Raw genomic sequence first — 22,303 nt, forward strand, 5'->3', positions numbered from 1 at the left:
TGTAACATACCAACAGACCGGCTTAGCAAACACCTCGGTGACACTTTATTTTGAGTGGTCCTTTTCAGATGAAACAAACACTCAATGCCCCCCTTGAATAACAGTAACGGATAATAGCAAATGGATAATAACAGAAACACCTTTATAACCTCCTAGGATACAATTAATGCCCTAGAAACAGCTTAATACTCACCTGGGGTAACATAGCAAAGGTCTAGCATCACCTTAGCCTGGAATTACAACAAAGCCAAATACTAAAAAGTTGACACAGTATAAGAAACACAAATAAAGACAGAAAGCAGTGATTTATAAATTTACTTTGACCTGTATTTGAACAAAGACACTTTGCTAAAAATCCATTAGCGACCATCCAACAGTTAAAATATTTTGCTCCACAAATGATTGCAAGAATTTGAGGTATTTTACCTTCCATGTTGCATAATAACCAGAGATATTTCTGTAAAGGGCAAAGCTTAAAGCAGCTGAATGCCTGAAGCCTCAGTCAGTAGCAAAGTCAGTTTACTGGAACGTCCTGTACTGATTAACTGTAATAGAAAGTGTTTTATATGGTTCTATGCAGAACCTTTCTAAAAAAAAATGGTACTTTATTGTTACATTGTCAACTTTATAGCAATATAAATATAATATATAATATAACAATAGAAGAACCCTTTTGGTGCTATATAGAACCATTTTATCCATCAATCTGAAGAACCATTTCACCATGAAAAGAACCATGTTAGCATGCCAGTGGTTCTTTGAGTGTCCATGGCTTTAAATAAACCGTTGTCCTAACAGATGAACCTACATGTCTGATGTATTGGTATGCACTGGTATGATCATTCTAATTCACTGTATCTAGTGATGTGTAGATGCTATCATAGGGTCTCAAACTCACTGGGGGTGGGTGTGCAGCTGTAACAGACATGGAATCCTCTGAGAGTGTCAGAAGGTGGAGCTGTGTGCTTTCACAGAAGACAGGCCTCATTTCTGACTTTTCCTCTTGCTGTTATTTTCTTTAACCATCATGTTCTTCTGTGCATTTCTGATTCTTTCAGTATTAACAGGTAAGAGATACTTTAAACCCCTGTTTTTCAGTTTATCATCAAAATTTCTTAACATTAGTGTTTCCACTTTCGTTTCTAACAGGTGACTCTTTTGAACATGTGATAACGTCTTTACAGAAACTTAAAACACCTTCTATTTGCTTTGAACACAATCAGATTGAAGTAACATCCAAAACACAATGTATTATCTGCTATTACACTCTCTCTGAACACAAAGTGAAGCAAGGTTGTAAGACATCCCACTATTCTTCAGATTAAAATGCATGTAGTTTGCACCCCAATCTTATCAATAATAAATCACGCAATAATAATGCAAACTCTAACATGACTAGAGTGACATACAATGAAAGCTTTATTTAATCACAAGAATACCAATGTATCTGGATACTGATGCTACATTTGAAAAGGGTTAGTGTAAACCTGCCATATCTGCACTAAATCATGATCCAATATCCATGATAAGTAGTTGCATGCTGTATTTACACCATTACATTTACTTAGGTAACTCTCTGAATGAACTGTACTTAGACAAGTCATTTTAGATGATAATTTATATTCTTCAGTTTATGGCAGTTTCCTATTTGGGTTACTCTACTAAGTTGTATGTGTCATATTAAAGCTATATGGGTTTTTGCTTGTATGACTTCTGGATATTAAGTGAATCTGAAAATTTGAATCAATACAAAAACTGAACACTTTTTAGAAATTGAATTTTGAGAGACTGTAGATCATCATCTGTACATTTTAGTTACAGATTTAATATTACTTTACTGCAAACCCTAATTCAGTTTCAGTTTAGAATTCAGATTTTTTATTTCAAATTCAAATTTCTAATGACATGAATCTCAACTCCATCTCATTAGCTGTCGAAAATACCCAGCACTGAATCATATGCTGTTTTGATGTGAATGTGTTTTGATTCACAGAGGCATAATTATAGGAATCTTCCAGCAGAGGGCAGATTTATTTAAGAAATTCTTTAAGAACTGACAGATGTTGTCATGTGTTCCTGTTTTAGGGGAAACTGAAGTAACATGAAGCACACACAGCAAAACTGAGCTACAATCAACTGCTGTTCAGTCATGGCATGCCTTGGTGGATGGTGGCTTCTTTTTCTCATGTTAGGTAAGATACATACAACTAATGCAGCACTTTTTATGCAAAATCTCCAAACATGCAGTGGAAAAAGGGTTTAATTTGTTAAATGAATCCTTAAACCTAATTTTTTAAAAATCTTATTGATGATAGATGATTTATCTCTTCAGCAGGCAACACGTCTGGTGAAGGAATAGAACCAAGTTCTTCCACTGTTAATGTCCTAGAGGGAGATTCTATAACTTTGTCCTGCAAATACAATGGATCTATAACAACTGATGAACTGCTGTGGTATCGTCAGTATTCCAGATCCAGACCTGAGTTCCTGATCTTGGTCAATGAAGCTAACATTACACAAAAAGCTGTTCCTCCAGTTGCAGGAGTGTCTGCGAAAGTAAATGAACAGAAAAACCGTGTGGATCTGTTGATCTCCTCTGCTACAGTATCAGATTCTGCACTCTACTATTGTGCTCTGAGGCCCACCGTGACAGGAAACCATGAAACACTGTACAAAAACTCTTTGGCACTCAGAACTCAGAAGCATTTAAGAAGGTTTCTGTCTTGTTTAATCCCATGCCGCATGTGTGCTCAATCCTAGTCCTGAAGATCTACCACCCTCAAGCTTGCATGTACCATGTCACGTCCCACCTCAGTACACTATGGATCATATACAGCTCATCTTTAACCAAAATGTAGTGTAACTGATGTGTGACGTCTGGTGTCAAATTTAGCTCTTCAGATCAGATTTTCTTTATCTCTCAATGTAGTGTCATGTTTTTGTTTTCTTTTTTAACACACAATGTGATTTTGGACAGTGTCATTTTGGTTAGTTATTTAGAAAGTAAGCCAACTTGCTTAATTTAGTAAACAATTAAGCTGCTCAGGGACTGAAATAGCCAGATCTTATTAAGTTCAGTCATTTGATCTGACTCACTGAGAAGAACTACAACAACCACATAGTCAGTATTTCCAGAATTTCCACTGATTTTCATAAACTCATAATTACACTCATAATGACGCGCATGCGTGGAGCAGCGTTTAGAGTAACCGTTACCATGACAGCGAACATCCCGTGAGGTCCAGTTGTGTTGAACGGAATAAACCTTTCACTATGACGCGACGCGCATGCGCAGAACGTACTCACACATTCCGTTTGGAGTGTAATCGGATTCAGGCGTTTCCAGGACTAATATTCTTCTATTTAATGGGTTATTTTGAGGTTTACCCACCTCATTCAATCAGACAGAAATTGTATTCCGAATGGCATCAATCGGACTAGATCATTCCGATTAAGGTGTTTACATGGACGTATTCTATTCCGATTGAGCTATTATTCGGATTATTAATGCATTATTAGGCTGCATGTAAAAGTGGCTAATGAGTAGCCACGTTTACATGCTGTTTACAATGCTGTAGCACTGTGGTATGACACTACATGTCTTTAATGAAGTCCAACTTTGTGTAATTTATTTTTGTTTGCGCAGGACTGTGAAGTCCTATAGGCTGTGACTGAATACAACTTCAGCACAATTGAAGATTTATGTAGTTTTTATTTTCCTTTGTTACACATATCTGAGCTGAGACACAGTAGTATGAGACTACATGTCTTATATTTGAGACTACAGCTCCCCAATCTACTACGAATCCAATTTTGTGTTTTGTAGGTTCAGTATTACTGCCTAGTATGTGAGTGAATAAAACTCCCTTACAGTTTTCTCTTGTCCCAGCAGTTTTTAATGTAAGTACATTTAGCATAAATGAGTTCACCATTTCAATTGTAACATTTCACTTAAAAATCCTTATTTTCTACAACATTTACACAGATTTAAAAAAAATGTGATTAATCATGATTAACTATATGAAATTCTGAGATTAATCACGATTAAAATGTTTAATCATTTGACAGCCCTAATATATATATATATATATATATATATATATATATATATATATATGGAAAGAAACTTGAGAATATGGAATGAAATCTGACATCATCGAGGCACTTGCTGCACCGTCTTGTGTTTTTGATGTGTGAGATTCTTTACGGATGCAGCCAGAAAGTTGCTTTGAGTGAGTCAGCAGGAAATCTAGTAGCAGCAATCCTAAATAGTGAGGAGAGTTAATGCCCTGGTGAATGCATGCGCAAGCCAAAATAGTACTGGTAACCATATTTAATACTGTTCTACTGATTAAGTTCAGTCACTGTTTTACTGTGAAAGGCTGAATGCAGTGAACTTTACAGGCCAGACAGTTAACATTAATCAGGCAAATGTTAACGCAGACAGAAAAAGCAAACATTCTTCATTTTTAAGGTGGGTTAATGTAAAGAGATTTTGAGATCATGAAATTTTCACACACTGTGCACCATGAAAAAGTATTCACACCCGATTTCCTTTATTTTTGCTGGTTTGTCACATCAGATAAAGATAAAGACAACATGATTAAACACAAGAAGCAGCTTTTAAATGATTAATCTATTCATTGAAGATAAAGATTTCAAAACCTGTATCACCCATATGAAAAAGTAATGGTTGTGGAACCATTGTCGGAAACACACACACACACACACACACACACACATATTTTCTAAGCCGCTTCTCCCTCAGAGTTGCAGGGGGGTGCTGGAACCTATCCCAGCGGTCATCAGGCGGAAGGCAGGATAGACCCTGGACAGGTGCACTGAAGACATTGCACCAAAAATCAATGTCAGATCATTTCCCAAACAGAAACCCTGGATCAATGCTGAGGTTCAAGGCAAACTAAGAGCTCGGGCTGCCACCTACAACTCTGGTGACCCGGCTAGCTACAAGAAGGCCAGATATGACCTTCAAAGAACCATCAAGCAGGTCAAAAGGAGCTACAGGGACAGAGTGGAATCCAGCTATCTTGGCTCTGATCTCAGACATATGTGGAGTGGCCTGCTCACTATCACTGACTACAAAGAAGGTGTGATCTGTGATAGGGGCTCTTCCTCCTCACTTGCAGATGAACTCAATGCTCATTATGCTCATTTTGAGGCAACTAACACCTCACCTGCTGAAGAACTCCCAGTAGATGAGGAGAGCTGTGCTCTAGCCATTCCCCTATCTGAGGTGGTAAGATCCTTCAGGACAGTTAACCCATGCAAGGCACTGGTCCTGACGGCATCCACAGCCGGGTGCTTAAAGCATGTGCCAACCAGCTGGCTGAGGTTTTCACTGACATCTTTAACCTCTCCTTAAGACTGTCAGTGATTCCCAAGTGCTTTAAGGAAACCACAACTGTTCCTGTCCCCAAGAAATCGTCTGTCACCTGCCTGAATTACTGCCACCCTGTTGCACTGACATCTACAGTCAAGAAATGCTTTGAGCGTCTGGTCAAAGCTCACATCTGCTCAACGCCCTCCTGTACTCCCTGTATACACATGACTGTGTAGCCAAACACACTTCTAACATCATCTTCAAATTTGCTGATGACACCACCATCCTAGGCCTCATCACTGATGGAGATGAAACAGCCTACAGAGACAAGGTCAGCGCTCTGTCAGAGTGGTGCCATGACAACAATCTCTGGCTCAACATCAGCAAAACAAAGGAGATGATCGTGGACTACAGGAAGCTGCAGAGGGGTGGTCACTCTCCCCTATCCATTAATGGAGCCGAAGTGGAGAGAGTCAGCAGTGTGAAGTTTCTCGGCGTACAGCTCACTGATGACCTCACTTGGACCCACCACACAAAGACTATTGTGAGATCTGCCCGTCAGCGTCTCTTCTTCCTGCGTAGGCTTAGGAAGTTTGGTCTGCATCCTCAGATCCTCACTAACTTCTACAGGTGCACCATAGAGAGCATCCTCATGGGCTGCATTACTGTCTGGTATAGCAGCTGCACTGCCTGTGACCACAAGGCCCTTAGAGAAGTGGTGAGGATGGCAGAAGCCATCATAGGCAACAGACTACCAGCCTTACCGCACATCTACCAGTTCCGCTGCTTCATCTACCAGTCCCGCTGCCTCAGGAAAATCAAAAAGATCCCGTCAGACAGCGGTCACCCAGCACACAGCCTGTTCACCATCCTGCCATCAGGCAGGAGATTCCACAGCATCCAGGCTAGTACAACCCGGCTAATGAACAGTTTCTGCCCACAGGCTGTCAGGCTTCCTAATACGCTCAAGTCACAAGTCACTTTTAATGTACAGTATATTGTCTCTGTGTCTTGTGTGTATTGTGTCTATATTTAGTGTATAATTTCTCTAGATATTGTGTAAATTTAATATATTTCTTTTTTTAACATATATTTTACTTTCTGTAGAGTGATTATCTGAGCCTCAACACAAGCATTTCAATGCATGAATGTTCTGACATGTTGTGCAAATAACAAATAAACTTGAAAACATTGCCAGCAGCAACTGCAGTCAAACAATCGCGATAACTTGTAACGAGTCTTTTTTACACCATTGTGGAGGTATTTGGACTCTGTAATTTGGCTACACTGGAGGCTTTTCAAGCACGAACTGGTGTAAGGTCTTAAGATGGGATTCAAGTCAGGACTTTGACGCGTTTGGTGAAGATCAGCTAGATTGGTGGGCTGGATCCGCATAACCTGCAACTCTCCAGAGTTCAGAACATTCCAGTGTGTGATATTTTACAATAACTAATAAAAGTGGCTACCAAAGCTCATTAATAATAAACCCATGCATAAAAATCAAGCTCAGCTTAGTTTCTCATTTGAATTTTCCGTTCCACCTTAAATGTTGCTGCAGTTACTCTGAGGTGCCTTAAATGTAGAATGAATTTAAAAGTGACGAATACGATGCCACATCAGCTCAATAAATACATCAGTTTACCTCAATAAATAATCCTTGATCAACAAATGACCTCAGACTTTTGCTCGGAGACGTTTACTGAGCAGTTAATGTGCAGCACCGCGAAGCTACAATCAGCACCTACTACACTAAAGAGTGCACTTCTGAAGGTATAGGAGATATATTTGTACACTATTTAGGGTGCTAAGTGTGCGATTTGGAACACGAAAACTATATCCCAGCGTTTAGATTACAGCTTTCGTTTGTCATCAGTACAAACACAAACCGAAAGAAATCAAGTCAGTAGACTCAGATACACTGAATAATATGCTTCACACATTTAAGTGTTGCAAAAATGTTTTTCTGTCTTTGCTGGGTCGGTTATGACTTTGTTATCTCATTACAAACCGCCGCAGCACCGCTGAATGAATTTGAAGGTGACAACCAAATTGGTGGCAGCGCGACTGTGACGTCATCGGAATATTATCTATAAGACACTTCAGGCATTAGAATGTTGGGGTTTGCTGCAGAATGACTGAGTAGGACAAACTTCTATATGGAACTACGTCATAATGGCTGTTTGTGACATCAATTGGGAAAATCTATATGTTTGCCCGCTTCTCGTCCAGTTACAGTAAATATTTCTATCGAACAATAAGGAAGTTGTGGCTGATTTGACCCTGAGACTCAATACACGGAAATTTGTTCACAAGCAGATCTTGACCGCTCCAAAATGGCGGACGCGCAGACGTATCGCACACCAGAACACCAGAGATTTCGACTTATGCAGAAAATATCTGGAAGTGAATGAAGTGAGTAAGTTTTGCTGGCTGGGCATGTTAATATCACGGAGTACCCGGGTGTTAGTCGAGCATTTGGGCCAGAATTCGGCCTAGATTCAAACCAAAGTCTCAGCCAATAAGGTTTGAGATCGGCGTGCAGTATTGGGCCGAGATGTGGCCAGAAGGAATTTTAGTATCTGCCAGTTTATAGTTTGAAAGGTAAGACATTGAATTAACAAGCTGGGTCTATTACATTGCTGTTATCTGGATTCAGGTTACAAGAGTAACTATAAATTATCTTCTTATTCTGCAGTTGGCTTAGCAGCCTACTGTTCTTCAGATTTTTCTTCATTAATACTTTACACTCAAAAATCTGTAAACAAAACAATCTGTAAAACAATCTGATGTACAGTGTTCACACAGTGACTGTCCAAACTGTTTTTTTCTTAAATGAAATGAATGACAGACAGTTCAGAAAATCCAAATCTACCTGCCACAATGTCACAATGGACGACCCTCACAATGACCTTCATAGACATTACATCTATGTGTGTGTGTGTGTGTGTGTGTGTGTGTGTGTGTGTGTGTGTGAGAGAGACTCTGCTGTGACCTGAGTCACTGTGACATCATCACAATCAACCCCACAAGCCCACAAATAAACCCGTTAGCTTCATGTTACAATCAACATACAATCCACATATTCAGTATTCAACCCTGCTTAAAATGTCTTCAATGTTGTTGTTTAAAGAAATGTAGCACAATCCAGGATTTAAGATTCTATTTCTGTGATATGAATTAGTAAATATTTTTGTTTTCTTTTTAGCAACATATGTCTGTCCTCTGTACTTTCTATAGTATTCCTTAGTCTCCCAGCCTCTGAGACTAGTAAGAGTTATAAAAACATGTATAATCAACATAAGCTGAGCAGTTAAACATTAAACTGAAACTCTATGCTGATCAAACTGCTGGTCTAACAAATGGCCAAATGGTCAACTGTACCTGCTTTTCATGTTTTGATGGGAAAATGTGCATCAGTTTTTACTGGTGATGCCAACACTAATTGATTAACGTAGGAAGCAATCAGTATTGTTTTGTAACAAGAGTCATTGTGTGTGTGTGTGTGTGTGTGTGTGTGTGTGTGTGTGTGTGTGTGTTGTATGTATGTTCTTGTTATGCCCATTTTAGAAACTTGGGGTCTAAGGGTTTTAGAACAGTCACCTCTATTGATCCTGTGTTAAATTAAAATCTCCAGAATTTTTGTCTACCTGCAAATTTGATGTCACTAAGCTACACAAAACTAAGGTGGGCTGTATCGATGCTCTGACGAGCTGTGCTGTCTTATCAAAATGTTCTACTTTAGCACATTTACAGGTATACTAATAAATAAAACCTCTAGGTGGGATATTTTGTTAGGCTAAAACTCATTATCAAAAATACTACCCGTGTTAAAAACTACGAGGCTGAATTTAAGCTTTAATAATGAAACCTCCCCATATCACGCCTTTCAACCCTCCATGAAGCTGAAGTCAGCTTCTTTTTCGCCAGGTGCTTGTCATGTTCTGAACTGATGCGCAATTAAAGGTGGAACAGGAAAAGTTGAACAAAAAGCTGGAGAATGTCCTACCAGCATTAAAATAATAATTAGGATATTCTGAGAGCCTAAACCAGTTTATCAGTGGTGAGCAGTGATATTAAACTGGGTCTTACTGGATCAGCCAGAATTAAGGTATGTTTGAAGATCTTTTCAATTCAAACTAAAAGGAGAGATCTATCGTGTTTCATTGAGAATCAGATGAAGAACTGAGAACTGCAGAGAAACCTCCTGATTTTGTTCTGACTTCTGTTCAGCTGCCCTCAGTCTGTACATGGAAATGTGCGCTGCCAAAACCCACTTAAGGTGGCTGCCAGTCAAATGACGTGAATTCAGTGCACAGTAGCTTTAGCTCACATGTAGCAATATTCATATTTTAACTTTAATGACATCGTAATTCAGAGATAATTGAGAGAAGAATGTTCACAAGACAAAACGTATCAGGTTCTGAACGTTTGTATTTAACACAGGGGGCGATAGAGACGATCTTTCAAAACACCCTATGAATTCTGGCCATAGAGAAATGAAGCTTAGACCCAGAGTTCCTAATATGGGCATAAGAACATGGCACCAACTACAAAATGACAACACGACTACAGTGGTCTATTGGGTGCAAGAAAGGCACAACTACCATGAGTGCACAAAGGTCTGTAGCTGTTTGTGGTAGGGCTTTATGAGTTCCTGTGTGGAAAAGGTCCAAGACAATTCAGAGCCAGGTGGAAAAGAATGTATATCTCTAGTTCTTTCTGTACTTCTGAATGTATATCTGAGTTCTTTCTGTACTTCTGAATGTATATCTGAGTTCTTTCTGTACTTCTGAATGTATATCTGAGTTCTTTCTGTACTTTTGAGTGTATATCTGAGTTCTTTCTGTACTCATGCTGTAGTTTCCAGTAGAGAAAGGATTTTACTGAAACTTTTCCAATTGAATCTCCAATTGAACTTTTCCAATTGAATCTCTGCTCCAGTATCCTTGCCAATACTGCCCCCAAGTATAATCTATTGGTGTTCCTCCAGTGTGGATAAAGACACCAGGATGTCAGTGATGTTCATCACTGGTTATAAACTGTCCAGCATAGTTTTCTCTGGAAAACCACACCTGAACCAGGTAATTATCAAGCTATTCATGAGATTCGTTCTTATGCTAGGATTCTTCAAACATGTTAGCGAGCAAAGTTTCCTGTCTGAGGGTATATTTAGTGATGCACAGGGTCAAACACTGACACTGTTCATCAAAAGATTTACATAGACCTGCTATTAACATGACATGAAAGGTAGTTTTAGTCTGTTGCATAATTGCATTTTCTTTTTTTCTTTTTTTTGTCCCACCAGTTTTGGAAATTTGTCACCGCCCTTGTGTTTTTTACTTTGTTTTGTTTTATTTATTTCTTTTAAACGTCCACACTGACTGTGTATACACTGATTCATTGGTATGTTTTAAATTGTACATCTATACTTGATTTATTACTTATTTAAGTAATTTTATAAATCAAAAAGAAACCAGGAATTGTGGTCTACACTCTCAAAATAGACCAATTCCTATGATTCCCACCATCATACAGTCAGCAAAAATCTGGGCTTACTGATTAATATAGATACACGTCTCTCAGTAAATAATGACCATGAAGTATTCAGCCAAGCCACAATATAAATAGTATTTTATATTTGAAAATGTATAAAATTAAGTCTGAGGGAGGCAGTTTGAATGAGTCTGATGCACTAATAACATTAATAATAGTATTACCTGTAATTCATTAGGTGTACTTAATCTTAGCCCAGCACATTTTGGAGTCTGACAAGTAATTTTCTATGGAATAACACATTTATAATATATTATATAATGAAATACATACTTGTTCTGGTACATATAATAATATATAAGAGCAGAGCCTGGAGATAAAAGTTTGAAAAAGAAGTGGTACGAGAGCAGACTTTGATCAAATAAATTTAAAAAACAATGGGACTGTTTAGTTCACTGTAATCTGAGACATCAACATGAGCTAGCCCACCTGTTAAATTTACTTTCTTTTGCCAGTGTTAGCGTGAGACTGGCTGCTGTCTTCTTTTGCTGACTTATAAGGACTAATAGCAGCATTTTAAGAATCTACTTTACAACATTGTTAATTTAACATTTAGCCAAAACAGTCTAAAAGGCATCAAATGAAACTACAGCTACAAAAAGGATTTAGTCTATAGTTAGGATTTAGTCTATTTAGTTAATAAAGCTACAAGGTGAAAAAGTTGCAAGCAGGTGGCTTTGGCCCCTGTACACGTGCCCATAAAACCCATGGGATGATCCAGGCCTGACCCAAAAACAAAAGACATCAGTTTTTATGATCTGAAAATAGAATATCAATTTCATATTCAACAAATATATTATAAAATATAATATTATGAAGTTATATTGTGTTTTTTTTTCACCTCATGTGTACTCAGCAGCTTATCATTCCCCTTTTTGATCTCAGACTAAGAACTGAAGAAGTATATGATGTGCCAACAGAGGGAGCTATTTTAACATCTATCATACTTCTAGCCTTGAAAATGCTGCTCTAAAAGAATGTACCTCAGTAAAGAATAAACATAGCGGCAGAGAGCAGCTTGCATGGTTTGCTGTTGATGGGTTTTCATGATGAACTGCTTTACCAGGACACATTTTCTGAGGACTCTGTTAATACTTCTTGCATGTTGTTTAGGTAATGTATGATCTCCATTAATAAAGTACTGCTTTACTGTTCATGTCAGATACTGCAGTTTTAGAAACACTGACATATTCCATCTTCACAGAATGTCGAGGAAAGGACACAGTTTTCCAGCCAAGAAGACAGCAGTGGGCATCTGAAAGAGAAACAGTGACTTTAGATTGTGAATACAACACCACAAGCTTAGATCCAACTCTGCTGTGGTACCAACAGAAAGATCAACACCCTCCAAAATATATTTCGCTAAAATCTAAATTTGGGGCTGGAGATACAGCAGCAGAGTTCAGAGAGAGATTTCACTCCAATTTTAGCACAAGAACAGCTCCACTGATGATCCAGAAGCTGAGTGTGAGTGACTCTGCTGTGTATTACTGCGCTCTGCAGCCCACAGTGACTACATAACACTCACAACTCCAACAAAAACCTACTCAGCTCAGCTCACTCTGATGATAAGATACATGTAACATTCAAACCAGCAGTGTGTGTGGAACTCTCCAATAGGAAATAAATTATTATTGTTTATGTTTATGATATCAGACATTAAATTGAATATTGTTATTTTACTTTATATGTATTATTATTCATATCATTTCTATCATCCTTCCATTACAAAAATATGTAAATACTATTAATTTTTAATGCAGGAATGAAACCACTATAGAGACCTCAGAATGTGTAAGTGTGAATATTTGTGAAATGGTTTTCACCAGCAACACTGACAGTTACAGCTTGTTACTGTAGAAAAGCACAACCTACGTTTAGGTTTGCTGAACTCAGTGTAGAGAATCTATACAGGCAGCAGAAAGACAGACTTGACCACATTCAACATACAGAGCACTGCTACTGATTTATACAATCAAGTCAAGTCAAAAGGTCTTTATTGTCATTCCTCAATATAATTTGTATACTGTTAGAGGATAGCTGAGTGGAGGTTTAAAAAAACTGGAAAACTGGAAGTTCCGATGCCGGAAGGTTTATTAAGTCCATAGTAAAAAGTGCACGGTGTTCCAAAATCCCAAAAATAATTAATTAGAAAAAGAAAAATGAAAATAAAGGGAAAACAAAACAAAATAAACTGATCAACTTGATACAAACTCATATCAAAAAATGCCTTCAACCATGGCCTTACAAACAGATCTGCACGCCCAAGCCAGCTTCCCCCTGACTAACAAAACATGCAGAGTTCTCCATTTTACAAACCCCTTAACCTATTGGATTCACAGGTGTTTGCAGGTAAGTTTTAAAATGTACAAATTCAATTTATATTTATAAATTTTACTTTAGTTAATCTATTTTATTATTTAATCAATATTTTAATATAAATATAAAACATTTAATATTAAAACACTCCTACTGCAACACTACTATTTGGAACCATGAAAGCTGGTCCCCCTCCCCCTGCTAAAGCATGGGAGATGGAACACTCCACTTGTTGTACAATGCCAAGACTACATAACCCACGAACCCCCTAGGCTCGGATCCTTTGACCTGCAACAGGCTGCTGCCATGCTGGAACAAGGAGGTAAGTCAAACTCATTTCAAAACAAACAGTTATTTCAAATAAATAGAGTCATAGATAAATTGGTCATTATCTACACCATCAGTTGGCCACCCTGAACAGTGCAAGATAATCACAATTGTTTTGATTTGTTTTGCAGAGTCTCAAAAAGGTCCACCTGGTGTTTGCCACTGCAGCCATGTGGGAAACAATAAAAGAGTCTTTAAAACTTTGAGGTTGTCTTGTGTTTTTGTCCATTACACTAGCTAACAGCATGGAACGGACGAGAGCTCCGTTACATATACACTGAAATGAAATTTCATTCCTCAGACCCCGTAGTGCTACACACAACAGCAGTACGTTATACAGCACTACATACAGTGCAGATACAGGACAGTGAGAAACAAGTGCAGAATACACAATAAATACACAAGGCAATAAATACTACACAGGACAACAAAACAATACATACAAACAGCATCATACATGTATATACACACATACACATATATACATGGGTGAGCATCAAAGCAGCATGTCTTTATATTTGGTCTTTTTTCAGGTGTGTTTGGTGCTGATCAAATTGAACTTTCAAGAGATCAGGAGACTGATGTTTTTAGAAAAGAGGGAGAATCAATTACACTCACATGCTCTTATGAAACAAGTAGTGAGGAAGTTGCTCTCTTCTGGTACAGACAGTATCTTAACAGAGCTCTACAGTGTTTACTGCTGACAGGTGCTCAATCAAGCAGTGGTGAGCAGCACACTGCAGACCATCGATTTGAGTCTTCTGCAGCCAGGTCATCCACTGAGCCCAGTCTCAGCAAAGTAAGACTGACTGATACAGCTCTCTACTACTGTACTCTTCTAGTCATACCTCAGTGATACAAAGTCTCTGAGACGCTTTACAAAAACTCTCACACCATCTGTTCACTTTCAAGATCAAAGTAACATCCAAACCACAATGTATTATCTGTTATTACTCTCTGTCCCAAAAACACCCAAAAAAGTTTTGCAAAAAATAATGCAAATAATGCAAATTCTAGACTGACATGACATGAGTACATTATCACATCAGACAAATATATATATGACCATTAGCTATGACCAATCTAATGAAACGACTATAAGAAGTTGCAGATACGCATGAAAAGTTGAAAAGTTAGATTCAACCCATCCTAAGAATAATAGAGTAAATTAAAAATGTAATCAGTGAAATCTTTGATGGACCCAGAATCAAACTAAAGGAAGCAGAGTAATATTATCTGGACTGTGCAGAATAAACTGACCAAATGATACACGTTGGGGAAGTGATGATGCTGCATTGTGTGGGGTTATTTATTGCATATGTGATGTGCCTGTAAGTATTATATTGTGAACGAACTTTGCAAACTTAAAAATAACCAGTGTGAAATGTAGATCAACAGCATCCATGTTAAATACTTTGAAATACTTTGATCAAATAGTTTGATCTATTTGATATAAAAATGTAATGAACTGATTTATGTTTACTTAATTATCTCAGTGAAATATCAAGCATTTTGTCTTTGTGTTTTGCCTCATTCATTTGGGCTCAGGTCTTCACTCTCCAGTCACAAGTCTATTTAGAGATGCACCAAACTCAATCAGAGTCACCTGCCATCCAAACCTCTGAGATCATTTTGTACATCAGCATCATTTCTTTACATTTATATTCCTGTTGAATGAAGATGATCAGTTTGACAGCAGATGAATCTTAGGACAACTTACATACAGTGAGGGAACAAACAGGGCAACTCATAATCCTGTCTTCTCTAACACCTCAACCTCCTTGTTACCATTTGCAGCCTTACTTCCATCCAAGCATCTGATAACACATATTTAATTTGGTCAAAGGGCATAAGAGCAAGAACTGTTAATGGATATTTATAAATGAATGTATTTCTTTTTTTATCATCCACCTTTGTAATTATGTTGTGTTTATTAAAAGTCATACAGTGACTGAGCTGTTTAAAATATATTCCAGTCACTGTTGATTAATTTCAGTATTTAGCTAATGAAGTGATTATAAACTACTGGTAAAAGCAAGAGATTAAGTAGGTAATATGATCACTTTGCTTTTATGTTTTCTTGTAATATTTTGAGCAGATCACTTTCTGGGAAAACGGTACACATTTTCTGAGTACTGTGATAATCCTTCAAGGATGTTGTTTAGATTATGAATAGTCTTCATCTATAAAGTACTTATTTACTGTTCATGTTAGCAATTTTGCAATAGAGAAGAAATAATACACAACATCTTTACAGAATTTACATTAGGAGCAAATACTGTATAAGAAGAGGTATATAGACTTATATTCACAGTGTTTTTCACAGTCTGTCTCTTTTTACCTATAAAAGACTTGAGCTCATCATTCTTTGGCTCAAAAAGCTCAAACAGAATGATTTTCAAAATTATATGAAAGACCTTGACATCATCATCCTACAGGCTGGAACAATCACTCACTGTCCCAGAGAATACAGAAACATTGTAGTACCGTCCCAACAGCTGAACACAGTACACCAAAGCAGATGCTCAGGATGCTTAATGATCTGGTACAGATCAAATTTACACCAATTCATGAACAATTTGAAAACAGGGCCATACAGTATTTGACTTAAAATACTAAGTCAATATCAGAAATACTAGTCTTTTCACATGCAGATGGGAGTTTTAGCTATTGTGTTCTGAGGGCACAACAAAAATGGTTGGTTCAGAGAGATAAGCAATGAAATTGTAGAGGAGGTGGGGAAAAAAGGCTGAAACCAAAAAAAAAAAAAAAAACAACATCTCTGGCAGTTGGAGACCTGCCTTTTGCATAGACACTTACTCCTCTGTGCCAGATACCTCCCCTTCTCTCAGAGTCACCCTACTCCTCAATCCATGTTCTCTGAGTTGGAAAAAGAGGTGTGCCATTTCCAGGCCCAGGGAAATGTGCTTGTCTGTGGTGATCTAAACAGCAGAACAGGGTACAACCTGACTTCATACACACACAAAAAGATCATTTTCACTACAGAGGAAATGTCTTTTACTAATCACAATTCTCTTCACCCCCACAGAAACACTGCCAGCGTAACAGACAGATTCTGAAAAGAACTGCAGCTCACTCAACTGTCAGTCCACGTCTGCATCTTATCAATAGTAACACTTGACTCTTTATGAAAAACACATTTTGCTCTCTTCTTGGGAATAACATAGTTGACCATATGATGACAGATTTAGACCTTTTTATTTCAGGGCATAAACCACTGACCCCTCTGTCTGATCACAGCCAAAAGGACAGTTACAATATTTAGGTATTCATCTGGAAATGTTAACTTAGAATTCCGCCAAAAATTAGGTTAAAAATATTTGAATCAATCGTTGAACTAATTGCCCTTTATAGCTGTGAAACATGAGATGTGCTTATAAATCAGTAATTCATCAAATAGAACAAACATCCAACATGGATGCTGCATACAGAGCTCTGCTAAATGATTTAAAAAGTGCACAGGAACATCACAAACAATGCACGTCGAGCAGAATCAGGGCAGTTTCCATTGGCTACCCAAAGAGGAAACACTGTGCCTGCACAACCGGCAGAATAAGACTAAGAAAGAGCTGCAGTACAAAATATTTGTCATACCAATGAAGCAAACTTTAACTGAACAAATTAATGAACAGATGCAGCAGGTGCAAATAATTTAAAATATTATAACCCTACAGTTAAACTAAAATAGCATAGTTAAACCAGACAGGTACATCCAGAGCAGAGTCCAGCAAAGAGATATAGAATGGGGGCAGGGCCTGGATCGGCAATTGACATAAAAATGGATAGGACTGTGGGAGTAAATGGGACTGTATGCAACTGCATATGACCTGGATCAGGACAAGAGACAGGACAGATCCTGGCTCAGGGTCAGGGATGGAGCCAATGTCTGGATTAAGCCTAGAGTGACAGCAGAATCCAGGTTGAGAACCTGTTCAGCAGCAAAAGCCACAGGTGCTGTTTCAGTGGCAGATGATGGAGTCACTGGTTCACTGGTTGAAGCTGGTTGAGCACAGCAACTGCATGAGGGGCTGGCAGAGGAGCTCTACAAGACACAGGAATTGGAGTGGTGTAGCCCACTCCAAAATGTTCTTTGGGTTTTTCTTCCACTACTTCTCCAGAGAGCGCATTCACCTGCAGAGAATGTCCTGCAACTGGGCCAGCAGTCAGTTGCTGACACACGCACCCCAATCCAAGATGTCACTTTTCATCACATTATGCAGCATTCTACCTGAAGGTGGAGCTCTAGGCTTCGTTTTAACTAAAGCACATGGACCACAGTGAGATTAACACATTGGCATCCTTGAAGGGTAAATTCACTACTGCAGTCATTTTGTCTGTCTGAAGATCAGTCATGATGTTACTCTGTGTCTTACTGATCTTTACTCAGTTTGAAGGTGAGTAATTCAGCTGTGTTTTGATGCCCATGACATGTGTTTCTAAATTCAGCCTTAAAACCACGATAGTTGATACATCTCACACATAACCATGAAATTTAATTTGAAAAACTTCAGTGTTTCTTTTTCTTTCTTAGTAAATACTGCTGCAGATGGAATATACTCACTCTCCTCTGAAAAGCATGTTTTGGAGGGAGCAGATGTCACTTTCTCCTGTAACTACAATGTAACTGCACCACAAGGCTTGCAGTGGTATCGTCAGTATCCTGGATCCAGACCAGAATTCCTCCTTTTTCTTAATGAGTACAATAACATATCTGAACCTGCTCTCCGTCTGACAGCATGGGCAAACAGACAGATGAAACATGTGGATCTGAAGATCTCTCATACTGTAGTGTCAGACTCTGCACTGTACTACTGTGCTCTGGTGCCCACAGTTACAGGAAACTCAACCATACTGTACAAAAACACACAGAGCAAAAGGCCTATTTGTGGCTTAATATGTTCTTACAACTCTATAAAATGATTTTATCTAACAAAGCAAATGTTTTAACAATACAAAGACAGGTGAACTATAAAAGGATCAAGTTTGTCAGCAATATATCAACAAAACTGAACTGGTTTGATGTTGTTGTTAAATATCTTATTTGGGAAAATGACTGTCAGAGTGTCATATGCATCAGCTGTGCTGTGACCAAGTCAGGGCATGAATTAAACATTTAAAGAACAGGAAAAAAACTTTTAGAAATGCTCTTATTGTAATTTCACTGTTCTTAAAGTTACTGCATGTAACTTAATTCACAATTCAAAGACATGTTACTGATGTTATTGCAAAATGAGCACAAATTCTAAAAAGAAATCTTTCTGAGGCTCTAGGAAAAGTTTCTTCATCTATGCAAAAACCTAGAACCTTTTCCAGTTATCACCACATGTAACACCTACAGCACTCCCATTACTACATTCATCTGTCTTATATAGTTATTTTACAAAATCTTAGGGGTGGCATTCAATCATTTTGCTCTCAGAACAGCCTAAATGTGTCAAGACCTGATAATGTGTTGAAAGGACCTCAGGTGTAATTCAGCGGTTGTGTTTAGTTCTGTTTACTTCAGATGGAGATCAGGTGACTGGAAATATTGATGCAATAAGTGAAATTCACTGTCAAGTCATGTGGACAACTTTGGACTTCTGACTGTGCATCTGATTGACAATAAGGTTCCCATGTAATACGTTGTTCAAATGTCATTCCAAAGAATCAGGAAAGACGTGTGTGTGCCAGGAAAATATACCCCATACCATCAAGCCACCACTAACAGACTGACAGAGGCACAAATTCATGTGTTTTCTTCATACTCAAATTTGCATTACCAACTGTTGCTTAATATTTTGTACAATGTGCTGTTTACTTCATTGTACCCACATATACAACCTTCCATCCATCCGTCCATTTTCTAAGCCGCTTCTCCGTCAGGGTCGCGGGGGGATGCTGGAGCCTATCCCAGCAGTCTTCGGGCGGAAGGCAGGATACACCCTGGACAGGTCGCCAGTCCATCGCAGGGCACATATACAACCTTTTAGAGTCAAAGACAGAAATAGATGAAAAATCTGAGAGATAATATTTAGCATTTATGTGATCTCACAGAGTGGTGGAGTTACACACATTTCTACTGAAACCTCTAAAAATAAAATGTTCTCCAAGCTGTCTATTGATTGGCCTGTACTGGTCAGTGAAAGTTTTCTAATACTGTGCAACAAAAAAGGTCCTTTCTCATGGATGAACTGTAGTTTAGCATAATTTAGTAAACATTTATCTAAAATTTATCTATATAAACTGCTAAACTGAAGATCAGATTCCGATGTGTTATTATTTTTTTCTCTATCATGAGCTGAGTTTTGTGTATTCTGGTATTCTGGCTTTTTAGCAGTTTTTTTTCTCTACTGCATTTTGACTGAGGCTTAGCAAATGTTTCCGATATAGTTTTGTCTTGTAACCTGTATGTTAACCAAAGAATCATAGAGTCCACACACACGTATAAACTCCACTTGGCATTTTGCAATATGTAGCAAACTATCTACCCACCAGTTCTCAGATTATTGTGCTGCAGAACCATCTCTTGACATCAGATTGTTTGTGTTCCTGCTTAACATGCTGAACTCCTGGAAGCCATGTCCACTAATGCTCTTAGTCTTCTGTGAAATGTTTTCTTTGAATGTACATTGTGAATAGACTTCTGATTCTGCCTGATATGCAGGGCAAGTAAAATAAAACAAGATCATACTTTGTTCTATAAAAACAAATGGATAGTCTAATCACAATAATTGTAGTCAGAACAGAGATGTTCAGAAATTCTGCCATAATATGTAAGCATTACAACAATCTCATTTATTTATTTATTTATTTATTTATTTATTCATTTATTTATTTATTTATCAGATGACCACTACTGAAACATCTTATCCAGTTTATTATTCTAATCAGGAATCATGTCAACTGACTTCCAGTGTTTACATGTTATCATTGATTTAATAAGTGTGAAACACAGGGGATCCGTGGAGTTCCAGGACCCAACAAGTGTACTAATTAAGTAAGAACCTGTTTTTATAATTTAACTGAGGAGCTAAAAACTTATTTTCTTAACTAGAACTAGTTTGGTCAGCTAACAGCTAGGAAACATGCTCCATTATTGAATTCACTGACTTGAATTTAAGTACTTATGATTCACTGTAAAACTGCAGTGTATAAGTCTAAAGATAATCTCTTGGTTAGTTTACATCCTTCAAATGTCTGTGTTTCAGTCAGATGTATCATCTAATCCAGGCTAAATCGCATACGTCTAAACACAGCCAAAATTGTGAGCTATGTAAGTTTTGAAATTCTGCAGCCAGATAGTTCACTGTTTGTCCAGTATGGATGTGGCCCAATGACTAATATCATGTCTATATATCGTGTCTCTCAGATCTCAATGCACTGTATTCCCTAAACTGGCTTGACAAATCCAACTTACTTTTCTTTGCTAACCTCTTCTTATTTTGCAGTTGGCTTAGAAGCCTACGGCAGAATGTTCAGAAAATCCAAATCTATCTGCCACAAATGATGTCACAATGGACAACCCTGTAACATTGGGGAGCAATGATGAGGCGGATGCATATGCGAAGATAAGCAAGATTTATTTGGGGCAAATCCATTCTCAGGGTCAAGATGGTCCAGGTTCAGGTAGCCAACATGGAGAGATTGGGGTACAGACATGACAAACAACACAAGAATACAGACTAAACAAAAACAGAGACGAGGACAAATAATGGAGGCCGGAAGAACGAACACCAAACAATATCAAACACTTCAAACAACTCAAACAGCACAAACAAAGACCAGTGACAAACCAGGACAGATGGATAACAGGTGGTAACAATCAGGGTCAGTGTCTGGAAAGTGTCTGGGCAGGACTGGGAAGAAACAAAAACAAATGCACGTGGACAGGACTGGGAGGGGCCAATCATGACAAACCCTCACAATGACCGGCATTGACATTACGTGTGTGTGTTTGAGAGAAAGAGAGAGAGATAAATTAGTAATTATATTAGGAGAGGGTCCATCAACGTCCACTGCAGCCAGATATGTGAACGAGTGCCATACACTCAGGGACAGTGAGTGACCACCAAACCACAGCCTGTCCATCCATCCATCCTCCACCGCTTATCCGAATCCAGGTCGCAGGTGCAGCAGCCTAAGCAAAGAGGCCCATGCCTCCCTCTCCTCCGCCACCTCTTCCAACTCTTCCGGGGGGATGCCGAGGTGTTCCTAAGACAGTCGAGAGATATAATCCCTCCAACATGTCCTGGGTCTTCCCCGGGGTCTCCTCCCCATCGGACATGTCTGGAACACCTCCCTAGGGAGCCTGTTCTCACAGTTATATATGTATACATGTAATATAGATGTCCTTTTTTTAATTCTATTCTTTCCCTGCTTAATCACAGAAATATAATTGATTAAGTTTTTTCCTCTTTATATGTTATAAACTACATACAGATATTCAGAAGGTTTTAGTTTATTGTTACATATACTTCTATATTATTAATTGATAATTAACACTTTTTCCTCTTAATTATTAAATGATCATATATTAATCTTGGTTTATATTTTGTTTTATATTTTTTTATTATTTATTAACTTTTGATATATATATATATATATATATATATATATATATATATATATATATATATATATATATATCAGAGAGAAAGAGAGAAATAGAGAGAGAGACTGAGTCACTGTGACATCATCACAATCAACCATCATACACAAACATGAAGTTCTAAACAATAATCCTAACTTCAATCCTAAACA

The sequence above is a fragment of the Pygocentrus nattereri genome, chromosome 2 (genome assembly GCF_015220715.1).
Source record: "Pygocentrus nattereri isolate fPygNat1 chromosome 2, fPygNat1.pri, whole genome shotgun sequence".
Lineage (NCBI taxonomy): Eukaryota > Metazoa > Chordata > Actinopteri > Characiformes > Serrasalmidae > Pygocentrus > Pygocentrus nattereri.